At 42.4% G+C, this 7,717-nt stretch overlaps 1 pseudogene; it reads right to left on the reverse strand.

Annotated features, from left to right (window-relative positions):
• Window positions 1–3,846: 3,846 nt before the first annotated feature.
• Window positions 3,847–4,730, reverse strand: LOC109690667 (large ribosomal subunit protein uL24m pseudogene; annotated as a pseudogene).
• Window positions 4,731–7,717: the final 2,987 nt, after the last annotated feature.

A 7,717-nucleotide genomic window follows, 5' to 3' on the forward strand; every position in this document is an offset into this window, starting at 1 on the left:
TCTATAAAGTTGTGATGCTGTTGCTGGTTCCTATAGTTATGTTTTTCAAGTATATCAAGACTTCTAAAATACAAAATTTAGATACACATGGTAAAAAAAAAAGTTAGTGGTGCTGATATACTGTTCTGTCAGTTGCTAAAATTTTAATCATGACTCTTAAGTTTTTGTCATTGCAGTTCTGATCCTTCTGGGACATTTACAATCAAGTCCATAACTCTAATAACTATTTATTTGTCAACCAGGTTAGCTTTTTAAACATCTGCTTTTGTTAGATTTTGCTTTGTATTGTCCTTATCTAGAAGCCTGCTGTCTAAAAGCCACTCCTTCTAAGCCTCTTTGTTGCTTAAGGGTCTAATTGGCACTGACTCCCACCTAATCTGTTTGTTATTTCTCCCCCCATCCCCACCGTGGGACCAAAACCAACCAAACAAAAAAAAATCCAGGAAAGAGCAACCAATCAAGAAAGATCTTCAGTCTACATCCCTACCACTCTGAACACACCCTATCTCATCTGATCTTGGATGCTAAGCAGGGTCAGGCCTGGTTAGTACTTGGATAAAATATAGATCTTCAAAAGAGAGTGCTCAGAGACAAGCAGTTTGGAGACAAAGAGGGGAATGCCATCAAAGTTCCAATGGAGTCACTGGTGCCAGATCTCTCAAAAATAACCAAGGCCGAGAGGATTAAAGAAATGGTTCTTATGCATGTATGGCCATCTGGCATTAAAGCCCTTCTAGATACAAACTCGTATTTTTAGATAGGGTCTTCTACTTAGAGACAAAATAACTATTTTTACTGGCTCTAAACATGTCCTTTGATACTTAAAGATGGTGGGTTTAACTTTTTTTTAAAAAACGCATTTTCTTGGACATATATACTGATAATATATTGTTGCCATGGTAATTCTACTCAGTAAAAAAAAAAGACATTGTCTAGATAAAAAAATATATAAAACGTCCACCCACTAAAACACCATTGGAGATGCCCTTTTCTTTGTTATTTTGTCTACTCCCGCAGCAGTTAAAGTAGCAAAGATTGCTCCTTGGATCCACCACAGGCATATCAAGCCAGTTTCTCTCAAATGGGAGTGCATCCCTGATCCACCTTCACCCTGTAGGATCACCCTCCAGAACCTGAGCATCCTTCCCTGGCAGGCTCCACTTCCCAGGAAACAACAGGGGACCAAAAACGGAGGGACAACACCTCTGCTCTAGTCACACCTTGGAAGCTGACTGGTCTACACACGACAGAAGCTTGAGAAATCGACTCTCCAATGCGACAACCAGACTGTTTTTATACCAGTTATCTCACTGTGATACATTGGCACCCCTTGTTTGCATCTTTTACTGTAATTATCACCATAATCTTTGCCATAGGTCAGGCAGAAACTGCCCCAGCTGATTGGACTCACAGTGAAAGGTTTTTGTTTGCTCTGTTTTGGTAAGGATGCATAATTACTGTTTATTGTTACTGATGTGGTTTCCCTTTATGGTCTCAGAGCCCTCCTCCTGTGGCCTACTCAAACCCTCCTCCTGTGACCTACTCGGGCAGGAAATGTTGTCACCAAGGTTTTACAATGACACTGCCAAAGAGACCAAATGGTGGGAACTCCAAACCACACAAAAACGTTGCCCCACCCGCTGGCCAACTTTTCTAATCTCCAGAGAGCATGGAACAATCTTAACCACAAACATAGATTGGTAGGCACCCAGGGGGCTGTATTGGATCTGTGGGAAGCAAGCTTATTATGGTGCTACCTAGCAGCTGGTTTGGATCTTGTGTGCTAGGCTCAATCAGACCATCTTTCTTCTTGCTTCCCCTCACACAAGATGAAAAACTGGGAGTCCCCATATATAAGAAAGATTAAGTAGATAAAAACGGGGTGCCTTATAACTTGACTATTAAAAAGATAACAAATGGCCTCCTGAATGAATTATCCAATATGACATCCTGCCACCTGGGCAGAAGACAGGTCCTGGGCCTACTGCACCCCTACCTATATGTTCAACCACATCATCAGGCTACAGGATGTTGTTAAAATTATAACTAATAAAACTATAAGAGCTCTCAATTTTCTGGCAAAACAAAGCACTAAGATGCACAATGCCATCTATCAGAACCACTTGGCTTTAGACTATTTGTTGGCCTCTGAGGGAGGAGTTTGTAAAAAATTTAACCTGCACAACTGCTGCTTACAGATTGATGACAAAGGAAAGGTTATAGAAGAGATCATAAACAAAATGAAAAGGCTTGCCCATGTCCCTGTCCAGACTTGGAGAGGATGGGATCCCTATGACCTGTTTGCAGGATGGTTTTCTGCCTTAGGTGGATTCAAAACTCTGATAGGGCAATAGGCCTAATCCTAGGAGCATGCTTAATATTGCTCTGTCTGGCTCCCCTGGTGCTATCAAGACTATTATAGAGGCCATTATTTAAAAAAAAAAAAACAACCGCACATGTAATAATGCTATAAAAATACAAACCCTTAGGTGGAGGTGATGCTCTTTGACCCGGAGTGGGTCTGAGTATCAAAGAGGGGAATAATGTAGCAAGAAAGGTGAGGCCAGAAAAGAAACAGACAGGCTGGTGTTCTGACAAGACAGAGGGAGGGGATGGAAGAGCAGAGAGATAAAACTTAAAGAATTGAAACATGAAGAAGGTCACATAGCACTGGGAAAATGAAATAGCCAATGAAGTCACATGCAATCATATGTGGGTTGAACTTTGCTTTTTGCTTCTGTAACCTGTTGCAAGGGTATATAAGGTGAGACCCCTTTGTCCTCAGGGCTCAGCCTTTGAACATGAGTCCACTGGTCTGTGCTGACACAATAAATGTTGCTTCCTACTATTCTGCCTCAGAGACTCCTATCTCAGCTCCCAATTTCCTGTAACAATATGTGTACACATAATTTGTAGATTGTAATTTATGTACATTATAGAAGTACAATTTATAACTTTTCCATGTTTGTCAATGTCTGACCCACCTGCCTTGCTATCCATCTCCTGTGTCTGTTTGCCCATCCTGAGCATTACCAAGGAGCAGGGAATGTAAGAAAAGGAACAAACTCTAAAATCAAGGCATTTACACAGATCACAAGAATACAGAATGCCACGATCCTTACAGCCATAAAGACATCAGTCACAACTGGTGAATCTATACACATTGATGTATTTAAAATGATGATAATGGTAACAAGCTTAGGTAAAACTACTGGCTTCAAAAATACAACATATCTACAACATTTCCAGAATGCCAGGATTCCATTTAATCCTTTTACATATGTTAGAAATCCATCCCCTCCTGACCCTACTCATAACTGCACAGGCTCTGCCCTTTCCTTCCATATCCTCCCTCTAAGTTCACATCATTGCTCCACCATTCATTACCTCTGTCTTTGGCATTTTTGCCTTTCCTTTTCGAGTGCAATTGTTCGCAGAAGGATGGGACTCTGTGTCCCAGGAAAATAGAAATGGTGATGAACAATTTTTTTCTAGGTCACACATCTGTTGGGTTCTTTGCTTGTTCACTCCTGGCCTGGGCAGTTTTTCTCAATGCTGGCACAATCACACTGGAATGTGGATAATCCTTTGTTGTAGAAGGTTTTCCTACACATTTTAGGATCTTCAACAACATCCCTAACCTGTACCTAGTAATTGTAAATATCTGTTAATGTCTTTAGAGAAGCTAAACATCTACTGGGACCACAGTCACCCCGACTGGTGACTGCTTCCCATCACAGTATCCCACACATTGTTGTCTGTGGCCAAGGAACTCTTTTAACTTTTTTTAAATGCACACATTGCTCAGGACTCTTTATTGCTGTCTGAGGAAGAGATGCCTCAGACTTCAAAGCAAAAACAGCAGGGAGAAGTTGTTCTCCCTGGCTCAATACCAATAGACTTTTTTGAGTCTCTGGGTCTCTTGAATCCTCATTAACTCCATCACCTCTTCCTCCAGTGTCTCGATGAGGAGCCTAGGTTACTTCTAGAGTATATTCCACTAATGTGTCCTTGGGGTCATCAGAAATGATGTTTTTGGCCCTGGGAAATTCAAGTTTGGAGAAAATTCTTCCTGATCTTGTAGATGAACCTGGTCTGCTGCCTTGGCGAATCTCCACTCAATCCCAGTGGGTTTCCTGTCCACGGGATCCTCTAGTTTGGCTTCATGGTGAGCCAGGGGACTTCACTAGGGGTCATGGTTCCCTGGTGATCTTTGGTCTTGCCAATTTCATGGTAATGTGTGTTCAACCCCTCCAGGACCACTCAATTTCAATGCTGGAGAACTTGAAATGACATTGTTCTGCTTCCCAGCATCCTTGCCCTTGAAGATCTCCACCATGTCCCCACAAAAGAGGTACCAATTTTCACCAGAGGTGGTTTCCATGGTCACTGGACACTTCCTGATCCATGGGGAAGAGGGTTCTCTCTTCTTGTCTGATGGTTCATTCCATATTTGTACTTCCCTCACTAGCCAGGATGACAGAAACATACCACCATGCCCAGCCTTGATTCACACCTCCAGCTCTTTGTGCTGTAATTATTTTGGGAGATAGGGTATCGCTTTTTGCGATAGAAACAGTACATGACTAGAACTGAGAACATTTTGCTGCAACCTAGTCCAGCATTAATGGAAGAGCAACTCTACATAGATAGGACTGTTAAGGCTCAGTCCCTCAGGAACAAAGACCAGAACTTCCCATACCCACTTACTTCATAGAAACACTAGAAAATAATTCATAGTGTTTTCAGCTGACAATTAAAATGATGTAATCAGCCAGGTGTGGTGGCACATGCCTGAAATCCCAGCACTTGGGAGGCCAAGTCAGGAGGATCATGAGTTCAAGGTCAGCCTGGGCTACATAGTGAGACCATGACTCAATACCAAGAATATTATGTAACCAATCATGACCTCACGATCCTGGGGGAAAAAAAGGAGGACTTTAGTTTCCCTGTATAACTGTCCACCCTGATGTCACTCTCTCCCACAATCTACCATATAGCTAAATTTCACTTGATCCTTATCTTTATTTACTATGATCATGTGTGTGATTTTCTGGTGTTTAGATTTTCATTTCATTCTCCAGGTAATAAGAAATAAAGATAAAGTAGTGGCTGAGCTATAAACGGAATAATTTGGAATAATTCAGGGATGGATGGATTCCCCCATTTGGAAAAAAAAAAGGTGGATTTCTATCTAGATGAATGATAGATGTATTATCTCAGACAGAGGGGAATGTTGTTTCTGCTGTCATTTTGGATTTAAAAGTTTGGAAGAAGTCTACCCTGAAAGGGGTGAACATCAGAGAGAGCATGGGAGAGATCTGAGCTCACTAACACCCATGTTAGCCACCTTCTAGTTATTCTTCCTGAGTTGGAAAGACTGAGTAGCTTTTAATGGCATTTCCTGGATCCTGGACAGTGCCTGGCATAGGACACTCAATAAGAATGTTGAGTAAATGAATGTTAATTAACACTGGATATGAGCAGGCACTTACTTAAATTTTTTTTTCGGTAGTATTGGCATGACTTTCCTGCCTAAGCCTCCTGACCATTGGGATTATAGGTAAGAGCCACCATGCCTGGTTATGGATGGAATGTTCTTTTTCCTACTCAAAGTAGCAGTTGGTTCCACTAGAGAAGAGACTTTCAAGGGAAACAGAATTGCACATGGCTATTTACTTTGAATCTGTTTTTGTTTTTTAGTTTCTCCATGTAGCCATGAATTTATGCTCCTCCTACCTCAGCTTCCCAAGTGCTGGGTTGAATCTGTCCTTAACATACATCTCATCTGTGACCTTGGCTTGATTCTAAAGCCTCATTAAGTTCTGGCCTTTTCTGGCACCAGCACCTACCTCTTCAATTCCAAAATTAAATCTATGAGAGGAAAAGAAAGTGAGAGACTCTAAGGGAATCATGAGTGAGCCATGTGGAGACAGAGGTAGCAGGAAGATTTGCTGGCAGAAAAGACCATTCTGTTGAAAGACCTTAAAGCAACACTGAGGAGTCCCTGGAGAAGAAATTCTCTCAGAACTGAACCATCAGCTCTTGCCCAAGTTTCTAGCCTGCTGGATTTCCCTTTACCCTATGGATTTGTGAGTTACCACCTTCACTATCCCATAAGCCTTCACCCTGCCCCCCCAACATATGTCCTATGGTTTTGATTTTCTGGCAAAATTTGGCTGACATGCTCTTCTTTCATTGGAAAATTAACATCTGTTCATTATTCTTCTTTGTCATCTTTACAAATTAAATTCCTTGATTTAATTTTCTGCATTTCCTAATTCTTTTTTATTTTTTTGAGACAAGGTCTTATTTGTGGCCCAGGCTGGCCTCAATTCACAATTCACCTGGGATTACAGGTGTGCACCATCACACCTGGTTCTTAATTCCTTTTTTGTGTGTGTGTTGTGTGTGGCACTGAGGTTTGAACTCAGGGCCTCATGCTTGCTTGGCATTCTACAGTTTGGCTTCTCCACCAGCCCTTTTTTTGCGATGGATGTTTTCAAGATAGGGTGTTGTAATTGGTTTCAAACCATGATTCTCCTGATCTTTGCCTCATGAGTAGCTAGGATACAGGCGTGAGCCACTGGCACCCAGCTCCTAATCCCATTTCTTAATTGCATACATCCTCAATTTATGAAAGATATATTTTATTCTCTCAGCTCCATGGTTATGAAAAAAATCACCAATGGTGATTTCTAGCTTGTTTATTGTACTTCTTGTAGAGGACCATTATAATTCTTACTGTGAACTTGTTGGTTGCTTGCTGTCAGTCATTTAACGATGTTGAGTTGGTCCAGGGTTTGTGCTCTGCTTATTCTTCTTCATTTGCACGAATTCCCTAGATGACCTCACACAGAATCATAACTTGAATAAAAGTGAACCCTGACAACTCCCAAATTTATCCATCCAGGCTTGAGCCCTCTCCCTACGATCAGACAGGATGAACTACCACAGATAACTTTTTGGTTGGACAGACATTTCATGGTAGAAATTGGGAGTCCTCCCCCTCCTCCAAGACCTCCTCCACTAGTGTACTCCCCTGCAGCATTCTCCGGTGAGGGTTATTAGACTACTTTTTTTGTGTCAACCACCTCCCCACCCCCCGCCAAAAAAAAAAAAAAAAAAAAAAGACCGGGAGGAGGTAAGAGGGTAAGAGGAAGGGCCAGGTGACAAGGTCAGTTGGGGGCCATGGTGCAGGCCATGATGGAGGAGGGAGTTCTTACTCTAAACATAATCTGGGTCCTTGGAAGAAGAATCACTCACTCACTCAACAACTCATCGAGCATCTTTCACAGACCCGGCATCCTATAGGACCGGGGACCAATTCAGAAGCAAACCAGCTCCATGTGTCCGAACAAATGACAACTGAAGCTAATCCAAGGGACATCTCGGTTAACACGCTTTTGCACTAGCCCTGATATGATCTGACCCGCAGATTTCAAGTTCCAAGGACGAAGAATGGTAGTCTCAGCTCTGTTCCTTGGTCATCGCCCGTGTCCCTAGTTGTGCCCACACTGGAGTTGCCGATGGGAACCTGGTGTGCCTTGCATCTTTGAAGCGAGACTTCAAAGATGCGCTTCAAAGATGCGGCATTCCTAGCGTCCTTCAACCATGGTCAAAGGACTACATTACCCAGAAGGCTGTGCTGCATGCGGCCGTAGGCTCTGAGCCAATAACCGCCAAGGACGGAGGCGCTTCCTGCGTAGTCGTCGCC

Source organism: Castor canadensis, chromosome 16 (assembly GCF_047511655.1).
Source record: "Castor canadensis chromosome 16, mCasCan1.hap1v2, whole genome shotgun sequence".
In the NCBI taxonomy this organism is placed as follows: domain Eukaryota; kingdom Metazoa; phylum Chordata; class Mammalia; order Rodentia; family Castoridae; genus Castor; species Castor canadensis.